The following is a 23,712-nucleotide window of genomic DNA, read 5'->3' as shown; positions in this document are numbered from 1 at the left end:
CCGATTTACAAGACACAATTAAATTTTACAAAACAGGCATTTAAATTCTGCTAGAACCAGTGGAGAAAATGTCTATACTGAGTCAGGTAAAGTTTATCCAAAATCAGGCACCTCAAGAGAACTCTGATGATCTAGAGAGGGCTTCTTCTAGGACAGAGTTTACATAAATAATGAAAGGACCACACCGATGAGAGAACCTTTTTGGAGCTAACCTGAATTATCTTGGCTCTAAATTAGAAATAGAAGTTACGTACCAGGATCGGCGACTTTGCCGGCTGACTTTGGATCACTATAGTGAGACACAATTCTTTTATCATTTGTCAGCTGGACATCTTGTTCACCTCCTTTGTTGCTGAAATAAAACCGCACAAACAAACAGACAAATAAAGGTCGCGAGACTTTTCAAGATTTAGCTCATAAAGTGCTTGACAGAGACAAGTACTTCGCACATTAATAACTACTTGACACCGTTGCAACTACAATAAACGCTTCTGTTCTCTGAAAGAAAATGAAAGTTACGTTGAATTTGATTTCTTGCGACAAAGCGTGCGCCCTTGGCCTTCAAATTGCCCATATTTACCTTTATTTTACATTTTTTGTTGTTTCGTTGGGCGTTTTTTGCTAAACTAATTTCCTTTCACAAATACACCATTAAATCTTCCCAGTATTTAATCAATGTTTCTGTTGTTGGGAACGAGAAAGTAGAGACACAAGTACAGTTCTATGTGCTTATAGTGTCAAAACAAGCACCTAAAACGGTACTGAGGACAGTTAACATTTTCACCATCCTGACAAGTTCTGCAACGGGAATAATACCAACTGTAGTGTTTATTTCATGTACACCGCTGGTCACTAACAGGTTTCACCTGGCTCACCTGAGAACATTTTTGCGTTCCACAAGAGCGATCTGTTCGTGATCAGTGAACAGTATCATGTGGTGTGGAGTAGGCATGTCTATGTTGGGGAGAATTCCTTTGGTTACAGCCGGGACTTGTGGTAGGATACCATGATACACTAATAAGTCATCCACTAGCAGCTAACAAAAACAACAACAACAACAAAAACAACAAATTAAGATCAAGAATTCCTTTGATTACAGCCGGGACTTGTGGTAGGATACCATGATACACTAATAAGTCATCCACTAGCAGCTAACAAAACAACAACAACAACAAATTCAGATGAAGAATTCTTTTGGTTACAGCCGGGACTTATGCTAGGATACCATGATTCACTAACAAGTCATCCACTGACAGCTAACAAAACAACTACAACAAAACAACAACAACAACAAATTCAGATCAAGAATTCCTTTGGTTACAGCCGGGACTTCTGATAGGATACCATGATTCACTAACAAGTCATCCACTATCAGCTAACAAAACAACAACAAAAACAAATTTAGATAAAGCAGATACGACAGGGATTTTAAGATTCCTAGCCACGTACGACCAGGCGAATAGTATTTCCCAAAACTGAAACACTGTGCACAAAAACGGGGTATTCATATTCTTCGGAGTTTATAAAATTCTATGACTTGACCCGTTACATTTTTAATGATTTCCATTACCCGGTATTTTGTTCCCTTCTCCCCACATTTTATTCCATTTCCATGACTTTCTATCACCCACGTCTCATTCATACATTTTCTGATCTTAAAGTAAGAAAACGGAAATTCTTGACTTTCCCAGGCTCTCCCACGACCCTCGGAACCCTGAAAATCCAGAGCTGGTACAAATGACCAAACTTGTGCCAGTATTCTTCCTTGGTCAAAATTTCTGAGCAAATGCAACTTAAGCTATGCATTTCGCCGTTACTGTCATTCCTTGGTAATGCGTACCAGCGAACGGCTGGAACTTGAAAAATACCAGAAGGCAAATTCGCGACTAGAGAAAACAAATGTGAAACCATGACCGCTTTGTATCGGCCTATGGTATAATTGGAATGATACTCATATTCTAACAGTGTGATTATAAGTCTTACCCAAAACTGCTGAACTCCCCGGATCGGCGTTTTGCTGTAATTCCAAATTTTTACCATGGAAACTGTCACGGGCTCATCAAACACCACATAAATCAAATTGATCTAAAAAACGAAGATCAGAAAACTTTTTAAAAGCTACGTGTAGAATATACACACATGGTGTCAGATAATCATCACTATAGGTATCGTATTTTCTTAACAAGTTTTTTTCCTAGTTGAGTATCGTTTCGGAATCCTTTACTAAACATTATTCAGTAAGCTGTCGTAAACATTTCTTAACTGCATTTATTTGGCTTTCGTTCGTTCCATAAATAGAAACTTGTGCCACGTTCTTTATAATGAGACGCAATAATAAAGCCAGTTTGCGACTTTGCCTCTCAGGATTTCACGCACCGAAGTCCGGTTACATCCATGTATCTACTTCGGGAGTTCTCATCTGCCCATTGCTCTTAAGTGTGTGACACTTAACAAATAATACAAACGGTCCTCACCAATCCCGGTAAGATAGGAACTAACCACATGTGTCGTCCATCGTAAGTGTCATTCACACCGTCTATCAACTTGTCAGGAGTTATTATATCATCTACTACTCCTGGTAAAACGTTCACACTGTGAGGATGTGCGGTTATGTTGTTTTCCGTAAGGCGTAGTCTGTAGCCATTTTCATCGTAAAATTCAAGGCCGTTAAGACCGACGTAGTAAGGATCACCCCAAGTGGAAAACAGTTGAAACTGAAATACGACTGGTAACAAGTGAAGGAGAAGTAATTCACAGGCAGTAATCTATTTTGTCCTATTAATATTGAGACAAAATTGTGTTTTACCCGAAAAAAAGGTCCATGTTCACTAACTCGGTTATTACTGGGAAGGGGTAGCGAAGTGGCGTATGATATTAAAACGTTTCCGTTATTGTTGCACTTTCAGAAAACTGAACAGTAAAAACTGTACTTAAGTAAGGAATAGTTGATTTACCTAATAGTTGAGCATTGAAACATTTCGAAGATGTTTCGGTTTGTGGAAGATAAGAGCAAATTTGTCTCAAATTTACCTGAACGAACTGGTTGAAACAAAACCGCGCAAAGCAAGACACTATTGGAAATCGTAATGTTACTGACAAAAAGTCTCCTGCTTTGAAGCTAATGATATAGAGAAAATGCCATTATACTGACAAACAAGTTTTCTTAAGTTAGCGGAAAAAATTGTCAATCTATTGTTTTGAAATACTTATTGTTTCATCAGTCTATGTACTAGAAGGATAAAGCCACAAGGCATTAACGTTGGTTCATAGTCTGGCATAAACTTTTTCAAATTCACCCTGCTTTCAGGTCTAAAACAGAATAAGTCAGAGTAAGATCACAAAATAGGAAACACATTGAACGTAAATAACAACGCTTCGAAATCAAGTAATGACTGCGTATCCCGCTTATCTTGCTTCGATAAGTTTTAGTTTGGGTTAAAAATTCGGTGCATATAATGAATAGTTATCGATCATTCAAAAGAGCATGAGGTCACTGCAGATAAGCTTTGGCGTCGATAAGTTTCAGTTTGGGTGAAACCTTCGGTGCATATAACGAATAGTAATCGATCTTTCGAAAGAGTATGAGGTCACTGTAGGTAAGCTTTGGCGTCGGTTGTTAATACATCCTTTAACTACATAACATTTCTAAAGATAACAGTGGCATCATTTCAACTAAATCAGTAGGAATGACGAAGGTGAAAAACAACCATTTACTGCGCACGGTATGAAAACAGCTACAACAACAGACCATCAAACAGTAAACGTCGGAAACAAAAGACACTTAACAATGCATTACGCCTCGTTACTTTCACACCGTTTAAAAAGCAGATTCTTTTACAGTGGCAAAGAAACTATAACTGCACCTGCGTTCCACGTCCTTGGTCGAAGTACCATGCACTGCATATCCTCTTGTCGTTTTAATAAAGAAAACATCCTACCCATGATCGAAAAATTAAATGCATATTATCCGGCCCTGAAAAATAAATGTAATTCAGATATAAAGATGTTATACGAAAGAATGTCCATAAATATTGTGGAAATGTGTTCCGTATTAGACAATCGGTTCACCTTTTCTCAAAAGAAATCCTTCAGGTGGTGAAATATTCCTATCATCGAGCTTAACGTGAACTTGTTTGGCCTGTGAACAATAACGGTGAAATAAAGTTACAAAATAGCAATCACAGACTTCATGAGATTAAATAAAAAACTTGGTATAGAGAGACACTTGACTTCCCAACACTCAGTCTTTTCAATGTCTCAAGTACTAAGAAGCTTGTTATATTCTTCTACTCCTTCAGTTCTTTCTCTTGCTTTACAATGCATCGTATCTTACCTTCAACATGCTGTATGAAAGAGGAATGGATTCTTGATAAGGTCCCAGAAGTTCGATTCCAGTGAGTCCCATGTGGTACGGATCTCCCCACGTCGAGACAAAATTGAACTGAAGAACTAATCAAACTAAAACAGAAATAACACCCAAGTGATTTTTACGTTTAACTGACGTTTCAACGGGAAAGTGCTGGGTCTAGACACCCTGTCATGTCGATCTGTTTCGTACCGTGTGTGTACATAACTAAAGAAAAACAGACTCCTAGCAGTTTAACTATACTTTAAAACATACCTCGACCCTCTAGGAAGTCAGCAGAACTGTCTGGTATATCTTCTGTTAATTCAGAAAATTAGAAGAGGAATCACTTCAAAGAAGTATGTTTTGGATTAACCAACGTTGCAGACAATCTATAAAAAGTTATGAGACGACTAACCTCCAGAAATAAGTTCTGAAGCGGGTTCTGATTTCTTTGTATGCTGTTTGGCCGATGTAAGCGGTCGATCTCCACTTGTCTTTCAGAAAACAGAGAAACACACAAATTAATATGAACAGCCGTTTCAGTTCAAGGTGCATCAGCAAAGTAAGTGAGGTAGAGGACTTATATCTTATATTCCAACGATAAATTTTTATACAGGGGAATGGGGTGGTGAACATCATTATTTTATCGCGACTGATAAAAAAAAGATACAACATCTCTGCACCTAAACAATTTCTTTAATTGTAAGCGCAGCCCTTTTTATATAATCAAGAAGCCACAAACGTGAAAATAACTATATCGTTCATACGTAAGGCTTCTTTCTGGAGGAATTTTTTTTTGCCCGCAGACAGACGTGGGGAGTTCAACACATCGGACTACATGACAACAGATCTAATCAATAGTGCATGTCTAACCCTTTCCTTTGCCTGATCAGCAGTGGACGGCTGTTCAAAGTAACAGCTCCCTAGTAATTCGTCTTCGTCCTCCTCGTCTCCCTCATACGTCTGATCATACTGAGCCATGGCTTCTTGTATGTCTTCGTCCATCGTGAACATAACTGTCTGTTAAAAGGCACAGAGAGAAATTACAGAACACAACTACCTGAAGTTTAGGAGGAGGGTAGTACGTCTACTGAAAAGTAATACTTAGCATTTTTGTACCTTGTGTGATATTTTGTCTGAGAATACAATTTCACGAGTAAATTATAAGTGTAAGGGGAGGCATGTATGTTTCATAGGACTGTGACGAAAGGCTTCATGTTGGTAGCTCTCTCGGGGGAGACAGCGTCGTGAACTTGAAACTGTGGAATGCGTTACCATTTGACATAAGAAGTGCCAGCACAGTTAGTATTTTTAAAGCCAAGCTAAAAAGTCACCTTTTCCGTCATGCATTGTTATCATAGTTGTTTTTATTATTGTGAGTTTATTTTTGATAGTAATTTTAGCTTTTTAAATTATTGTAAGTTTACTCTTAATTGTAATTTTAGCTTTTTAGCCTTTTTATTTCGTTTTTAATCTTGTCATGCGCATTTGAACATGTATGGAATTTGCGCATTTATTCGAGCAACTCAACGCAACTGAAAAGCTTGCCTTCCCAAATGATTAGCTTTGCCAACAATGCTTTGGTAGTAAGATGGCTTTTTGTATTTTCCAATATCAAAATTATATAACCGTTGAAATAAAACCACTACAAGAAATTAAAAATGATAAAACTTTTAAATTAGTTGGTTTTTATACCAGCTGGTTGTTTACTTACGTTGCCAAAGGTATAATCAGCTCTAAGGACATCACTAGCTCTGCAGTTTAAAGGAACGCACTCACGGTCACAAAAAAAGATCATTTACTTCCAGAGGTGTAATCAATTGGGCACTTCTCGATCAATATTCGTAAAATATAAATCAAAGTTATCTCAACGGCCAATGACTGAAAACATGACTGAACTGTTTAAAACAGGGAAGTTTGTCAGTGATCAGATCGCGATTGGTTAATCTATGAATCTGAACTGCTGAGAGGGTAAGTGTTTTAAAACAAAAATTGCCTTGGAAGAGGAGATAGAAGGATGCAACAAACCATAAAGAACAAATCGGGGTCGTTGTAACTTAGTCACAGACAGCGTAATCATAGACAGATCTGTGTTTATGTTTTGTTTCTCCCTTTTGTCACACGAAATAGACAAAGCTGAACAAGTCTTCACTGTAAAACACACAAATAGTTGTCTAACACAAACGAAGAGCACACAGTACCGTGCTATTTCTCCTTGATGATGCCAGATTATAACGCACTAGTAGACTGAATACTCTCCACTTCAGACGACTTTTGTCTGTGCCCAGCAACTCTAACAGTAATATCCGGGATCATAGATATTCTTGCCTACGAACAGGCGCTCATCATTGGCCAATCAGTATGCACTTTTGTTTTGGCCGCGCGAGAAGTATGGGGCCCGGAGCAACGCAAGCTGGGGAGAGCTCTGCAAGGGGTCTGGAACTTATAAAAGAGAGCTCAAGCAACCAACGTTTTGAGACGCAAACGGCAGCCGGAAGTGAAAAGTTCTCATTCTTGCTGTTTAATACACCTTTTTGGTCAGTACAGTTTGGTTTAACAACAGCCAGTTAATCACTAACTGACGATAATTGGTGCACAGAAACAGAGTAACATCTCGTTCGAGCAGACAAAATTTAGGAGCTTCATTTCACAGAGAGAAATACCAAAAGCGAATCAAATCTTCCACGAAAGAAAAGACTCGTCGTACCTTACTCCTTTTGCTTTGTTTAAGCTTATCTTCTGAACAAAAAATAACGTTTAGTTTGAATTAAGTTGATATGATTATGCTACGCATTTAAAGAGTACACCTTGAGCTTCTTTTTTATAGCCCAAACTCCCCAGCATTCTACAACGGCCACTATTCCCAGTCCCCAGGAGTTTTGGCGCCACCCACCTCAAACTTCCTGTTTCGGTTTCATTCCCGTCGATAGCCAAACTATCATGGCGGCGAGCCCACACGTACCAGAACTTGGCGGATATGACTACGAGTTCACCGGTAATGTTCCTGATAACTATGAATGTCTTGAGTGCTCTTTCCCAATGAGGGATCCAGTTCAGATTGTAGGATGTGGACACAGACTCTGCAACATTTGTATGGAATCACTCTTGCGGTAATGTCGAATGCGATTTTGCATGTAGTCATAGCACGGGCATTTTACAATGTATAACAACTATATCTGGAACAAAAAATATACTGTAATCGATCCATATCCTAAATATAGCATCTTCAGCTCATGCAAGAGTTATAAGGATTCGGAGCTCGAGGTTAACCACTTTTTATTGTGTTTCATTGAAAGAGCTATGTTCTGAATTTGAGTATTTTATCTCCCACTCAATTTCCATTACTGTACTTATTCAATTCTATTCATGCCTCCACAACTGTGGTTTCCTTTCACAATAAAGGATTTATCTTTAAAGAACATTCCTTTCTTCTATTTCTTCACTGACTGTCTGCAGACGCCCTTCGCCATTGTGTCCAGTAGATAGGGAACCACTATCACGTGACAAGGTAAGAGTTTCTATGGAAACAGGTCACGCAACCACGTGTAATATGTGGGGAGATAGTCAGGTAGCCTGAACAAAATCTCGTTTTCTCATGTCTTTCCTTTTATCTGTCGCATTGCTGCGATTATTTGTTCCGCGATTGATTTTTTACTTAAAAATCTAGATAAAAGATTTAAATCGCTAAATATTTGCGCATGTGTGCAAATAGGCATGCGGATCAATTTCAAAGTGAATTATGCAAATTTGTCCGTGTGTAATTGCGTAGCGTTATGATGAAAATTCTGAAAGTACTATGATTTGACGCAAAATCTTCTATCAAACAATACTTTTTGAACACATTGTCGGTCAAACGTAATATTTACCGGGCAGTGGAGTGGTCAAATTGTCGCTAGGCCCTGCTTGAAGTCTGAAAGTTCGGTTTTCGGTTTACGGCCACAATTGGGATTGCTTTAGAGAATCGTAGTCTCGTTGACTCGAGAGTTTATTCTGTCACCTTTAAGACCTTGACGTCCATTATTTTCCAAACAGAGTATTCTATAGCATTGCTACATTATATTCTGAGTTCCACAAGGTCTAACTCGATCGCGAAGGACCGAAAAATTCGACTTAAAAATTTTGAAGGTCGGCCGCGTGGACGCCATATTCTTAAATATTTGATCATTTGGTGTGAATGTATAGAATGATGCCCCTCTAGTACCCCCTAAAGCCATTAAAATATTTATGCAAACGAAGGATTCTGATTGGTTTGTTGATCTCCTAACGATAGAGAAAGTTTGGGGACAAAATTCTGCTTAGTAAGGGAGGTAGGGGCGGTTACGGGTGGTTCAGGTGTCAAAAGCATATTATATTTATACTAATAATGTATTTGTTTCGTTCATCGCGGAGCTTGCATTTTTAGTTGCACTATATCTTAAGTTGTGAGTAATTTCTAGAGTCGTTTCAGGGCGGTTAAATACGGTATTCTAAGTAATTACAGGTGCAGTAAGCTACATGCTGACATCGACTGCCTATTTTTACATTTGGACTTGGATTATTTGGATATGAATTTGAAATAATTCTTATTTTGGCAGATATTTCCAGATTCTGCCCATCAACGTGAAATCCTGGATCTGACCGTGAAGTGTCCCCATGATGAATGTTCATGGACTGGAGCACTGCATGCTGTTGAGGTGTAACTAAAGTGTCTGATATGGAACAAAAAATCCAATCATTTGTGACTTTTCTTAATTAACAAATAGAGAGGCCTTGACAGTGCTCTGTGCTGTTGTAAAGCACGCAGGAAGCGGCTAGTGCACGAAAGAAGTGTAGGGAGAAATACAAGACGTAGTCGAGAGTTTCTCCCCACTTCCTGAGAGCAGTATCGCAAAGGTCATGGGTTCAAATCCCCAACGGATCTGAATTTTTTTCAGGCCCTATTTCAACTACAAGTTCAGTAGTATTCATAAATGCGAGGATCAATTCTATATTCGTTTCTTTAACCGCAGTGCACATATATGATTTTCATATATTTACAGCCATTATTCACCACTTGGAAGGTTTATTTGGATCCAACATAATGACTAGCTCCTAGTTGGCTTGTTAGCTCAGTTTGTAGAGCACTGCACCGGTTTGGCAGGGGTCATGGGTTCAAATCCCGTACGGGCCTGAATTTTTTTCGGACCTAATTTCAAACACTAGTTCAGTAGTGTTCATAACTGCGAGGCTCGATTCTATATTCGTTTCTTTAACTGCAGTGCACATATATGATTTTCATATATTTATAATAACTTGTTTTATAATAAAGAATCCGTTAAATTTTCTACACATTACTCTCGATTTTCAAAACAAACTTTATCTCCAAAGCGAACAACAGTGTCGTCAGCATGTTCTTTGCTCTCACAAAGCACGCTACAAAAAGCCAATCAGAATCCCTCTTAGAATGGTTCAAGTGATCGGATTGGCTATATAAGACTAAAGCTGTCAATAGTCATGCCAGTTTGGCTGCATTTTCCATCATTCCTGGTTTGTTCTGTTTTATTTTTGAACAAGAAACTTAATATTCTTTACGAGTATTAGCTGTGTTTGACTTTATTACTGTACGTAAGCTTGCAATCTAACTGAGCGTGAAAACCTTAGAAATTCGGACTGTCCTTTCGTTTCCTCATTTCGGATTTTCGTCTCTGCTCACGTTATAATAACGTAAATTACGGCACCTGGCATGTTTACAAACCTTTGTTTGGTTTTTCTGTTGCTACTTCCCGGCTCGCTTGTTCCGAAATTTCACCTTCAATTAACGAAAAAAAGCTAGAGAGAAATCCTGGAAAAGGTCGGACATAGTACAATTTGGCAGATGGCATGACAACTTTTGCTCAGCTCTGTGCTATACACTCTCATAAAGCACACTCTTTCAACTAAAGACAGCCCGCGTTATATCCGAACTTTATTATAAACAAAAATCAGTGTACTTATACTACTCTAACATTTCGAACATTTCGGTCTAATGAAATAATATCGAACGCGGACTTCAGTTCAAAAGTACTTCTAAATTTGCCATTTTAGCTTACCTTATTTGGGGAAATTTACGTTCGTGCTTCCAGTAAGAAAGGTCATTTAGTTGATCTTGAAGCGTCTCAGCTTCACACAAATGGAAGGAAAGAGTTACTTACGACTAAAGGAAGTTGAATCGAAAAAGGCGTTGATGAGGGACGTTAAGGAGACATATGCAAAGAACCAGAATTTTTTTAAGATAACACAAACAAGTGTTTTTAGACTTTGATGCTCAAAAGCTAAGAAAAGAAAAATTGAAAAGAGTGAGCTGTTTCGCACTTGTTTCGGAAATAAAGTAGAGGAATTAAGTAATAGGGGCGCAGAAATTAAATTGGCGACCCCCCTCATTTATGACACGGAAATTAAAGCTGACCATAATTAACGACAATTAAAATTTAAGCCGGCTTGTTTAATTTGGCCTTTAAGGAATTGTTTATTTCCCATCAAAATGTATCAATAACAACTCTGTCTTTTAAATTTGTAGAAACACCAGTCAGGATGTCTGTTGAAAGAAGTGCAATGTTCAAACTCAGGATGTACAGAGAAGTTTACCAAGAAAGACCTGAAAGTTCACGAGTCATTCCATTGTTTTTGGAGGAAGATAAACTGTGAGCATTGTCAACAATTATTCGTCCTTCCTCAAAAGCAAGTATGTAGACATCCATATTAACAATGAACTTTAAATCAATTTACTTAGACCCAATTATATTGCTAAGTTGGCATCACAGTAAAGGATACTTTCCATCTGTCAGTGGTCTCTCAACGCTGCAATTCTTTTGCAGTGTAGTGCCAGCCTTCAATTTATGTAATTGATATATTTACACATTGCACTGTCTTCTTCTATGAGAACTTCTAAGAAAAAAAATGTTCCAGCCACACTTTTACTCTAGGTTGTGAGGTCCCCTTTCCCTCGCAGCCATTCTTTGGGATGTCACGTAATTGTTCCCTTTAAACTCTTGAGGAAGAGGGCGATGCGTGACAATATAACTACAAAGGTTCCCTGCGTTCAAAAACTTTTTATCATATAAACTAAGGTGTTACACAAGGATTTCCAGCCCTGAGAAAGGCTGTAACAACACAGGTATATGTGTGTCTGATGCTGACACGGCACTCGCCTTTCGCGCTACTCGGTCAGGTTGATGAATGAACGGCAAAACTTTCGCCATTCTCAATCTAACGTCGTTTAACGGAATTGTTTTGCATTATGGCTGCTAAAACACAAAAAAATCCATATCGAATAGATAGGTAGAGGAAAATCGAAAGTTACGCATTCAGTGGCTTTGGTAATGGCATTTCTTGCGGCTGAGAACGACAATTGACAACTGGAAGATTTGCCACAGGCCGATTTTGTGTACCTGAAAGATTTCATCTGTCGGTAAGGAAAATTACGCCCATTGTTTGTTTTCATAGTGATCAACGCATGTTTTCATCTTGCTTGTGCCAACGCACTTTACATTTTTATTCGGGGATTGTCGATCCTTTCATTTTCATTCATTAATAAAGTATTGTCAGCAAAGGGCTATTGTGTTTATATGATAAACAAAATAATGCGTGGTTGATTGTAGATGTAAAATTTCTCTTCTCGTGTTCAATTCGACATCTCACTCGTACGATTGCGCTCACGCGTGAGCTATCAAGTTGAACACTCGAAGATAAATTCCGTATCTACACGCGCCCATGTATTATTTTCTATTTAATACATTAATTAATACTTTTGAGCATTAAGACTGCTGATTAAAAGGTGTTATAAGCTATCTATCAAAGCTAAATCAAGTCCTGTTCGAGCGCTAAAAACAATTCTGATTTAATCAACGGCTTTGTGATATTGATCGCATTGCAAATGCTCAAGACCAATTTATCATTTTTCTACGCCTTGTGCATCTCGGGAAATTCAAGTGTGCAAGGAACCCTTTATATAACGAAAACCGCCGAAGAACCACGGTCATTTCTCAGAGAAAGAGAACATATTTGTTTGATATGTGTTTTAAAGTTTATTTGGTCGTTTCTCCGCTTAAAATTTCGTGAGAATTTTCTTCAAATTCGGTATATTTCAGGAGAGAGTCGCGAGAAGGTTTGACAAACTCTTGAACTCTATCCAAAATTATGATTAGTTATCTGCTGTTGTTGAGTAGATCCAATGTCACTAGAAAGTCAAGCGGTCTGCAGCTTGTTCGCGCGTGCTGGTGATACGCAGCATCATATTCAAGCATGTTCTCCTTTGTTCTTTAGAACCATTTAAAAGTTTGCCAAAGGTTTCCTGTTCAGTGCACCAAGTGCGGCTCTAGACAGATTCCACGAGAAAAGGTTTGTTTACACCGATTATAAGCAGCGATAAAGGCTGCTATCAGAAACAGCATGCTAACTTTGAGCGTGTCTCAGTCGGTCTCTCTAAGGCGAAGTCCAAATATTTCTACAACCGTCCAATTAAACATATCAAGACCATCTGAATTTTAAGCTGGGATTAGCAATAAAGGGCTATGGGATATTAGGTTCAGCTATGAAGATTAAGGTTTATCCAGAAATATTTTTAATATGTTTACATGCCAGCCATATCATTGGAGATCATAGATCGATCTGGTGTTCCCAGAACTGAAGTCTTGAGGAAGACAAAAGGCTGAGCAATTGTCCATGCCGAAACTTGCATGTTCATTCTCACAGTTCACGAAGAATGGTTCATAATTTTTTTGTTGCCTTTTTTATAGCTCGAGGTTCACATTCGCGATGAATGTCCTGAAACTGAAGTCCACTGTGAATACAGATACTTAGGATGCGATGCTATGGTATGGAATTGCCTAAACATTATTTCCCTTATTGAGTAAACCATGCCAAACAATGCGTAGTATATTTACGGGGCAAGGAAAAATACGAGCAATAAGCCTGTGACAAGAAAGGTTGTCCTGCAAAAGCCTACAAGACGTAAAATCAGATACCGTTATCGATCAAGGCGTCACAGGTTATGGTTGCTTACCGTGGTTCAAAAGAGTTAACTTACATAGCAATACAATAAATGGTTTGAACGCGGGGGGTAACATGTGTAAAAGATTAAACTTCTAGAGGACAAATCAACTCTTCTTATAGTGTAGTCTGATCGTGCAGGTGAGTGTAGTCGTGAGAAAGACTGTTGCTGGTAGTAATGAATGAGGTCTAGATAACCTGAGCAGAAGTCATCGTCCTGTTCGGTTTGTTTGTGAAGTTAATGTAGCGAATAAATCGTTTGTATGGTGCCGGTGGTAGTTGACACCTATTGAGGAGAGCTATTCTTAGTTAGTAAACCAGCTTTTCAGAGTCAATCGTTGAAAAGAGTTGGTACTGTAGGTTAGGCATTGTGCAAATGGTTAGATTTAGACGCCTATTACAAATGCACCTCAAAGAACGACTTTGAGAGTTACTTCGATTTAAAAAGAAGCTTAATTCACCTTGATCTTTCTAGTTTCCACGATCCAACATCAGTTCTCATTCAAGGTCCCAAGTTGAACGTCACTTTAACCTAGCCCTCCATTGCTACGACGCCAGTCAGTTGCAGGTTAAAGAACTGGTCAGCCTTGTCAAGGAACAGTATCAGCGAATAAAACAATTGGAGGCCCAAGTTAAGGAACAGTCACAGCAAACAGAATGATTGGTGGACCAAGTTGAGGAAGAGTCACAGCAAAGAGAATAATTGATGGCCCAAGTTGAGGAAGAGTCCCAGCAAAAAGAACGATCGGTGGTCTAAATTAATGAGTCATCGTCCTGTTCGGTTTGTTTGTGATGTTAATGTAGCGAATAAATCGTTTGTCTGGTGCCGATGGTAGTTGACACCTGTTGAGGAGAGCTGTTTTAAGTTAGTAAACCAGCTTTCCAATCCAGTCAATCGTAGTAAAGAGTTGGCGCTGTAGGTTAGGCATTGTGCAAATAGTTAAATTTAGACGCCTATTACAAATGCACCTCAATGAACGAAAACATTTCACACCGCAATGATTCGATCGAGCGCCCTCGTTCCAATAAGCGCCCCTCGAATTTGGATTTTGTTAATAGGTGTCCCTACTCTATTTCAGGTGATAGCATTGCTAGACTACATGTTCACCGAGATCAACTGTGCGTGCATGGTTTATCTTGCTTTAATTTCTCACTTGCAGCCTCAATAGAAAAACAGTGGTCTACTTCTCTGTCTTTCAACTATTGTGTCCATTAGGTGCATAGTTCCTTCAAACGAATGACTTCGTCGTAAAATTTTGTGACGATTGCTGCTTGGGTGGTCATTTTTGTCTTTGGATCTTAAGACAAGAAGTCCGTTTCCCAGTCTCATAGATCTTTTTTAAATAAACATCAAAACTTTTTCCGTATATTCTACTCTTTCTCAAAAAAAAGTTAAGTGCCCTGGTTTGAATAAGCGCCCTTTCCTAATGTACCAAAAGTAAATAAGCGCCCCTGACACTAAATCGAATAATTACAGTAAGTACAAATATTGGCCTTATCTTGAGTAATCAGTTCAAAATTACTTGAAAGGCGAAACAGTTAATCATCGTTTTCTATTTCTCGGTAGCTATTTTCTGTTTGAGCTCATCAGTTTTGGCTTTTAGGTTAGACGTTTAGCCCTAATGATTGGAAGAAGATGAATGTAAGTCCATTCGCATCATGTAACATTTGCTGTTGCATTTATGCTAGTATGGACCAGTTCTTACTCACTCATTGATCTTGGGTATTTCGCAGAATCTGATTGGCTACTAGCTCGTGCAAGTTGTAGGAAAGTAACCAGAGTAACAGTATGGCAGTGTAATTTCAGTATGATGTTTTACAAAATTTAAAATTACTTTAATAGTTCAGTTCCCTAGAATTCAAGTGATGTTAATGAGAAGTGTACCGTGCTATCTTGATTGTACTGTATTGTATTCTGAGAAATGCAATTGTAGTAGTTTATATTGTTACTGATGTAATTAGATGTTAAATAAAGTAAGCGAAAATAGAGTTTAGAAATGAAGACATAGCACAAATGGTCCAATGAATTCAAGTATTCAGTAAAAGATCTTAATATAATAACTCGAGTAAATAAAAATCATTTATTCCCATGATCCTCCCTTAAAATATTTCAAAACTTTTAATTAAGGCAGAACCAGTCTTCTGGAGTGTCTTTCTGCTCTCAGTTTCCCCAAGATTCTTGGTGAATCCTTAATTGTAAATATGTTCGCAATTGTCCCGAAATGAAGCTTCATTTCAATATTATATGAAAGTTCAGGCAAGTAGAATTGAAGACGTCAATCATTACATATTAAGAACACTGACAGGGCACGGGCAATCATTGTCTTACCGAGACCTCTTAAATATATGTAAGTTGGATACTTTAGAGGGCAGGAAAAAGCAGCAATCTCTGATCCTATTGTTTAAATGCGTTAGGAAAATAGGGCCGAAGTACAATAGAGACTTTTATAGCATAAGAGAAACGTCTTACAATTTAAGAGGAAATGGTGTTAATCTTTGCGTTCCCAAATTTAGTCTTAATTTTATGAGGAACTATTTTACCTACAAGTGCGCTCAACTATGCAACAAACTTCCTGAAGATGTCAAGCTGGCCGATGCTGTTCATTTTTTTAAGTCTAAGCTAATATCAGTTCAGCTGTAATTTTTATATTTTTAAATTCTTTTTCTTGTGTGTAATTTTTATAACATTTTATATTCGTGTTCACACAGATTATAGATTATGTAATTAAATTTCTTTTAATACTGATTTCATTTACAGTCTTCACTTACTTATTCGCCATTATTAATAAGAAAGTAAGGTTAGAACTGCCATCTTGTGTTCACAGGTAGTTCAAAATACGGCACAACTCGAAAAATACTCAGCGATACTACATACCAAAACGCGTAATGAGATATATTTATCCTCGCTTTGACGTCAAATCGCTCTCACCACTTAGTTGAACGACTACTCCAACACGTGAGAGAGTTAAAGTCGAACATTTAGAAGGCCTAGAATGCTTACCTTACAGAGCGCCTTGGTTAATTAAATTGTCTGTATTCAATTTCCGTCCACATGTATGTTTATAAGTTACGGCACTTTGATAATTCATCTTCTCGATGGCTATTTTAAAAGAGCAACCATTGCTATGCAAATAAGGTATGTACATATTTATTTTAGAATTAGCTTATTTCAACTATCTCTTTCTGGGAGATTCTCATCCAAAGACTGGAAGGGAAACAAAGTTCGTTCAAGAAAAAAGGCGCTGATAGCGCAGGCAGGTAGTTGCGCGGGAAAAACTCCTTTTGGAGGTGTTGCAAGCTATAATGTCTGTGAAAGGTCTAACAAGTGATCTTAATGACACACAGTTGTAGTGGATTCCCGACGATGGAAAGTTTGACAGGTAACCTTAAGATACTCCTGTGTTATGCGGACATAAGCGAGGATCCTGCGGGATCTAACAGACATTTGGCGCGTTTGCTAACTCCATTTTTTTTAAGTGATGCTCGACTTCATGCGTATTTCTGGCTTGGTGGTAGCGTGATAGGAGGTTTGTAACGAATCCAAGCTACTATTGTCGCGAATGGAAACATGTAGCGGTGTCTATTTTTTCTTTTGTAAAGCTGGAACGCTTATCATAGGTCGCAGAGCTGAGAATAAAGCTAAACAGCAGTCAGCTTTTGCATATAAAGGAAGATGTAAAGGGAAAAGTGCCGATGTACAAGACATTTAAATTGTACAGAACAGGCATTTAAATTCTGTCAGAGCCATTGGAGAAAATATCTGTACTTGGGAATCAGGTAAAGTTTATTCAAGCACAATTCAAAATCAGGCACCTCAAGAGTACCCTGATGATCTAGAGAGGGTTTTTTTTTAACAGAGTCCACAAGAACGACGAAAGGACCACACCCATAGGAGAACCTTTTTGGAGCTAACCTGAATAATTTTGGCTCTAAATTAGAAATGGAAGTTTTCCCACATTGAATTTACCATCCTTTTTATTTCAGTCTACGTCTCTGTTACGTACCAGGATCAGCGACTTTGCCGGTTGACTTTGGATCACTATAGTGAGACACAATTCTTTTATCATTTGTCAGCTGGATATCTTGTTCACCTCCTTTGCTGCTAAAATGAAACTGCACAATGGCATTAAAAAACAAACGGACAAATAACGGTCACGAGATTTTTTTAGATTTGGCACATAAAAGTGCTTGACAGAGACAAATACCTCGAACATTTATCACTTCATTGCACTATTGCAATTACAATAAACGCTTCTGTTCCCTTTTAAATGAAAGTTACTTTAAATTTGTTTTCTTATAACTAAGCGTGCGCTTTGGGGCCTTTACATGGCCCATTATTTACCTTTATTTTGCCTTTTTTTTGTTGCTTCATTGGGCGTGTTTTGTTTAACGGATTTCCTTTCACACATACACTATTAAATTTTCCCAGTACTTATTCGATGTTTTTGTTGTTGGCAAATGATAACAGAGACACAAGTACAGTTCTATGTGCGTAAAGTGTCAGAACAAGCACCTAAAACGATACCGAGGACAATAACATTTTGACCATCCTGACAAGTTATGCAACGGGAATCATATCAACTGTAGTGTTTATTTTATTAACACCACTGGTTACTGATAGGTTTCACCTGGCTCACCTAAGAACATTTTTGCGTTCCGCAAGAGCGATCTGTACGTGATCAGTGAACAGTATCGTGTGGTGTGGAGTAGGCATGTCTATGTTAGGGAGAATTCCTTTAGTTACAGCCGGGACTTGTGGTAGGATACCATGATACACTAATAAGTCATCCACTAGCAGCTCATAATACAAACGGTCCTCACCAATCCCGGTAAGATGGGAGCAAACCACATGTGCCGTCCATCATAAGTGTCATTCACACCGTATATCAACTTGTCAGGAGTTCTTATATCATCTACTTCTCTTGATAAAACGTTCACACTGTGGGGATGCGCGTTTATGTTGTTTTCCCTAAGGCGTAGTCTGTAGCCATTTTCATCGTAAAATTCAAGGCCGTTTAGACCGACGTAGTAAGGATCTCCCCAAGTGGAAAACAGTTTAAACTGAAATACGACCGTTAACAAGTGAAGGAGAAGTAATTCACCGGTATTGATTTATTTTTCCCTTTTGATATTGAGACAAAATTGTGTTTTACCCGAAAAAAGTTCCATGTTCACTACCTCAATTATTACTAAGGAGGGGCAGCGAAGTGGTTTATGAAATTAAAACTTTTCCGTTATCATAGCACTTTCAGAAAACTGAACAGTGAAAACTAAGTAAGAAATAATTGATTTACCTAAAAGTTGAAGCATCGAGACATTTCGAAGATGTTTCACTTTGTGGAAGATGAACACAAATTTGTCTCAAATCTGCCTGAACGAACTGATTGAAACAAGGATTATTGAGATTATTTAAGATCACAAAACAGGACACACTAAACAGGACACATTAACCTTAAATAACAACGCAACAACTAAGTAAGTTTTTTTAGTTTGGGTTAAAACATATAACGAATAGTTATCGATCTTTCGAAAGAGTATGAGGTCACTGTCGGTAAGTTTTAACGTTGGTGGTTAATATGTCCTTTTACTGAAGACAGCTACGACAACAGACCATCAAACAGTAAACGTCGGAAATAAAAGACACTTAACAATGTATTACACCTCGTTACCTTCACACCATTAAAAAAGCAGATTCCTCTATAGTGGCAAAGAAACTATAACTGCACCTGCGTTCCACGTCCTTGGTCGAAGTACCATGCGCTGCATATCCTCATGTGGTTTTATCTTTTTACCGTGAGAAAAATGCCCAGAAAAACAAATGTGATTAAAATATAAGGACGTTAGACGAAAGAACGTCCATAAATATTGTTGAAATGTGTTCCATATTAGGCAATCGGTTCACCTTTTCTCGAGAGAAATCCTTCAGGTTGTGAAATATTCTTATCAGCGAGCTTAACTTGAACTTGTTTGGCCTGTAAACAAAAATAATTTGCATGGGTAATACAGTAAAATAACATTACAGAATACCATTCACAGACTTAATGAGATAAAAAAAAAAATTTGGTATAGAGAGACACTTGACTTTCCACGTAGCTCCTATCATCCGTATTCCTGTCCCAGCTGCATGTCTTTGCGCGAAAGTTGCTCCACTTGCTTTTCAGAAGTTGGAGTGCACTTAACAGATTTCATCCCATTTCTTTGTCAATGAAATACACACCCCTCTAAAGGAATCCTCTGTGGACTTGTTATAGTTCCAAACTCTGAATCTTACCAAAGGGGTGGTGTGTCCCACGTCTACTGTCAGAAGACGATCCTGCCCATCAGTGAATGGTATCAGCCATGTGTGTTCATCACTCATTGTCACGTTTGTTCCATTTATTAATCTGTTGGGGTAACAATCAAAACTTTAATCAAAACCAAGGTACTGAAAAAACCAAGAAAATTCTGTTCCCAGATTTTTGTTATTTTTATTTTTTTATGCCATTAAGTACGCAAGAAGTACATCCATAGAGTTTTAAGTTATGATACCAGAACAACCCAATTAAAAATAATTAAATAAAAGCAAAGGTAAAACAGTAAGGAGACACTAAACCAGCTTGTATTCAAAGGCTTCAACAAATGGACCCGAGTACTTACTTATCAAGAGTTCTATCGTTATCTTCATATTCAGGAAGGTCATTAAGATCTCTTGGAGGCGCCTTGTGAAATAAATTAGGGATAAGAGTTATTTGAACACCAATTTTTCGAAACAAATACTCTCATTTATTTACAATAGAAACTTATTCTCGCGTTCCTCTACGTAGATAAGAATCAAGTCATGCCGGTGTTCGCAATTCAGCGAGGATTTTTTGGTCATAAAATGTTCAACCCAATGACCGATGAAGATAAAAATTTTCTCGAGTTTCCTTTTCTTCTTAGAAACTTAAATTGAAATGTTTTGCAGACTTCACGACGACTGGTAAAAAAAGCGTCTTCTTGTTCCTGCCAAATTCATATTAGTTGTCATTTTAATACATTAACAACCACTTTAGACAAGAAAAAATATATCTCTTTTTCAACTTATTGTTCGATTCTCGAGTAGCCAACTTGAGTTATAGGTTAAATGAAGATCGTTTCCAGTGCGCCCTCAGTTCCCCTTACCAAATTACCACTGTTTGTTCATAAGTTACGAGGGTAACCAAAATTAAAAGAATGAGTGCTAAGTCCTTTTCAGACGAATTCGCTATATCCGTTTATATAACCGACGCCGATACTCAGTCTTTTCAATGATTCAAGCACTGACCTGTTATATTCTTCCACTCCCTCAGTTCTTTCTCTTCCTTTAAAATGCATCGTATCTTACCTTCAACATGCTGAATGAAAGAGGAATAGATTCTTGATTAGGTCCCAGAAGTTCGATTACAGTAATTCCCATGTAGCATGGATCTCCCCATGTTGAGACAAAATTGAAGAACTAGGAAAAACGAAAAACAGAAAAACGTTTGCGCTTCTGAATTGACATTTCAACGGGAAAGTGCTGGGTCGAGACACCCAATCATGTTGATCTATTTCGTCCCATGCGGTTCTATAACGAGAGAAAAAACATAGCAGTTTAAATACACTTTAAAACATACCTTGGCCCTATAGGACGTCAGCAGAACTTTCAGAACTGAGCCATGGCTTCCAGTATGTCTTCATCCATCATGAACATGACTGTCTGCTAAAAGGCACAGAGAGTAATTACGGAACACAACTACCTGAAGTTTAGGAGGAGGGTAATACGTCTAATGAAAAGTAATACTTAGCATTTTGTACCTTATGTGATTTTTTGGCTGAGAATAAAATTTCACGAGTAAATTATAAGTGTAATAAGGAGAGGCATGTATGTTTCGTAGGTCTGTGATGAAAGGCTACGTGTTGGTAACTTGAGAAACTGCTGGAAGAATTACTTTATTCGAGCAACTCAATGCAACTGAAAAGCTTGCCTTTTTAAACGATTAGCTTTTCCAACAATGCTTTGGTAGTAAGATGGCTTTTTGTATTTTCCAATATTGAAATATAACCGTTGAAATAAAACCACTACAAGAAAACTAAAATCTATAAAACTTTTAAATTAATTTATACCAGCTAATTGGTTACTTACGTCGCCAAAGGTATAATCAGCTCCAAGGACACCGCTGGCTCGGCAGTTTAAAGGAACGCACTTAAGGTCACAAATAAAGATCATTTACTTCCAGAGGTGTAATCACTTGGGGCGCCTCTCGATCAGTAGTCGTAAAATCCAAATCAAAGTTATCTCAACGGCCAATCCGACAAAAGGTAAACATTAAAGGGAGCTTACAGGAACTAAGAGTAAACATGAACGAACTGTTTAAAACAGGGAAGTTTGTCAGTGACCAGATCGCGATTGGTTAATCTACGAATCTGAATTGCTGAGAGGGTAAGTGTTTTAAAACAAAAATTGCCTTGAAAGAGGAGATAGAAGGATGCAACAAACCATAAAGAACAAATCGGGGTCGTTGTAACTTAGTCACAGACAGCGTAATCATCGACAGATCTGTGTTTATGTTTTGTTTCTCCCTTTTGTCACACGAAATAGACAAACCTGAACAAGTCTTCACCAGCAACTCTAACCGTTTCTATAGAGACAGCAATATCCAAGATCATGGATATTCTTGCCTACGAACTGGCACTCATTCATTAGCCAATCAGTACGCACTTTTGTTTAGGCCGCGGAAAAGTATCGGGCTCGGAGCAACGCAGACCGGGGAGAGGTCTTCAAGGGGTCTGGGACTGATAAAAGAGGGCTTAAGGAACCAACGTTTTGGGACGCAAACGGCAGCCGGAAGTGAAAAGTTCTTACTCCTGCTGTTCAATACACCTTTTTGGTCAGTACAGTTTGGTTTAAAATGCTAAAACGCAGACCTTACAGTCTATACATTAGCGTTAAAGCGCGCCAGAGGTAGTCTTATTCTTCTTCCGTCCCAAAAACATCTCTGCTTGAGTTTTCTATTAATGAGACCAGACCCTCGGCAAACCTATCCCCGACTCGTCTCAAATCTTCCGACGGCGGAGAAACGCGCGTCTTGCAACGCTATTAATGAGAGATAGCTCTCAAGCTATGGACATATTGCCAGTGGAACTGAGCAATAGATTTTTATCAATAAATACTGCAAAGCATAAAGAGCATGAAGAGAAAACAGACGAATTTGATAACCTCATCAACTGTTCCATGACGGAGTTCCTTGCACTTTAGTAGTTGTTTTTTACACTATCAATAGTGGTAATGCGACTGTATTACAACTGTAAACGATCCTCGGCTTCACACCCGAAATAAGCAGTTATTAATTGCTAGAGATAATGTTGCCTTGTGTCAGTGATGAAATGAAACTCTTGGCAGATGTGCACCCACGCTAGCCAAGTGCTCGAAACGAACGTTTTTCAAAATTTATTTCATCCACACCACCACCTTTTAGCTGACGTAAAGTCCACCTTAAAAAGTCAGTCCTCTCCAACAACATACAACTTGGACCAAACTTCCCATCCCAGAGATTGGGAATTTAACTTTAAGATTATACTGAAGTACCTCTCATCATACTCCTTGGTCTGTTATGTTATTGGCTGAACGTGTTCTTCTCTTTTTGATAACATCCTATCTTGAGCATCACCTGAAAGAAACAATGACGAAAGATGTTTAAAAAATCCCACATCACCCTACGCAGGAACGGTACATTTTCATCCTCGACCCCTCCCATATTAACTCAGTCAAAGCCAGTATTGTCTATATAAAATAGTCGAAGTAAGTAAACTCGTTATTTCGCTACTGGACTGACTGCGTACACGAAACAACTAACCATGATGATTTCTCGGATCAAGATCCTATGTTATTCGCCCTTTGTGTGATTTCTCAAATACATACAACAAACTCCACGATTCCTCTAAACTCTAATTGTGCTCTCTGTGATAAAAGGTGAAAAAACAAGTTATAATTGATTAAATGTAGGTGCCAGGAAAATTGTTTTCTAAAGCGTCATAATACGAGCATGTGATCTAGACGGCTAAATCAGAGTCAGAGCAGATAGAGAAGCTGGAGATTGCCAATGATTCATTTGTATGGAAAGTGCCCCACTTTCAAGCCCTTCTTGGTAGAGCAAAAACAGGGGTAAAACAAGTTATATAACATATAGCATATATGTAGAATCCTCTTCTCTGTGGACAAACGGATACATGTTAAGAATCAAATGATGCTCGAAGAGTTTAGTGAGTGGGGCTCAGTTTTTCTTATTCTTTTGATCATAAATATCCCTTGAGAATTTGACGAGTCACTATCATGGCCATTTAATGAAAAAATACACGTAGCAATAATTGATCAGAATCCATGCAAGGAGGAGAGCGATAAC

The 23,712-nt window shown here is 38.2% G+C and overlaps 1 long non-coding RNA gene and 1 pseudogene across 2 annotated transcripts in view; one reads left to right on the top strand and one right to left on the bottom strand.

Moving 5' to 3' along the window:
* Positions 1 to 1,100, bottom strand: part of LOC149038935 (uncharacterized) — a 2,203-nt gene extending 1,103 nt beyond the window's left edge. Inside the window, exons 1-2 of the long non-coding RNA XR_016180271.1 lie at positions 876 to 1,100; positions 255 to 352 (exon numbers count right to left, since the gene is read on the bottom strand). This is a non-coding gene — a long non-coding RNA (uncharacterized LOC149038935). The remainder of the gene's footprint in view (positions 1 to 254; positions 353 to 875) is intronic.
* The window catches only part of LOC149038934 (TNF receptor-associated factor 4-like), a 24,721-nt pseudogene extending 10,498 nt beyond the window's left edge, over positions 1 to 14,223 (top strand). The window contains exons 7-11 of the transcript XR_016180270.1: positions 8,923 to 9,021; positions 10,863 to 11,027; positions 12,608 to 12,682; positions 13,081 to 13,158; positions 13,809 to 14,223. The product of XR_016180270.1 is annotated as a TNF receptor-associated factor 4-like (transcript). The remainder of the gene's footprint in view (positions 1 to 8,922; positions 9,022 to 10,862; positions 11,028 to 12,607; positions 12,683 to 13,080; positions 13,159 to 13,808) is intronic.
* The last annotated feature ends 9,489 nt before the right edge of the window (positions 14,224 to 23,712 follow it).

The sequence above is a fragment of the Pocillopora damicornis genome, chromosome 10, assembly GCF_964200805.1.
Source record: "Pocillopora damicornis chromosome 10, jaPocDami1.2, whole genome shotgun sequence".
Classification (NCBI taxonomy): domain Eukaryota; kingdom Metazoa; phylum Cnidaria; class Anthozoa; order Scleractinia; family Pocilloporidae; genus Pocillopora; species Pocillopora damicornis.
Note: the sequence above shows the minus strand (reverse complement) of the source record. Positions and strands in the feature narration are given on the sequence as shown.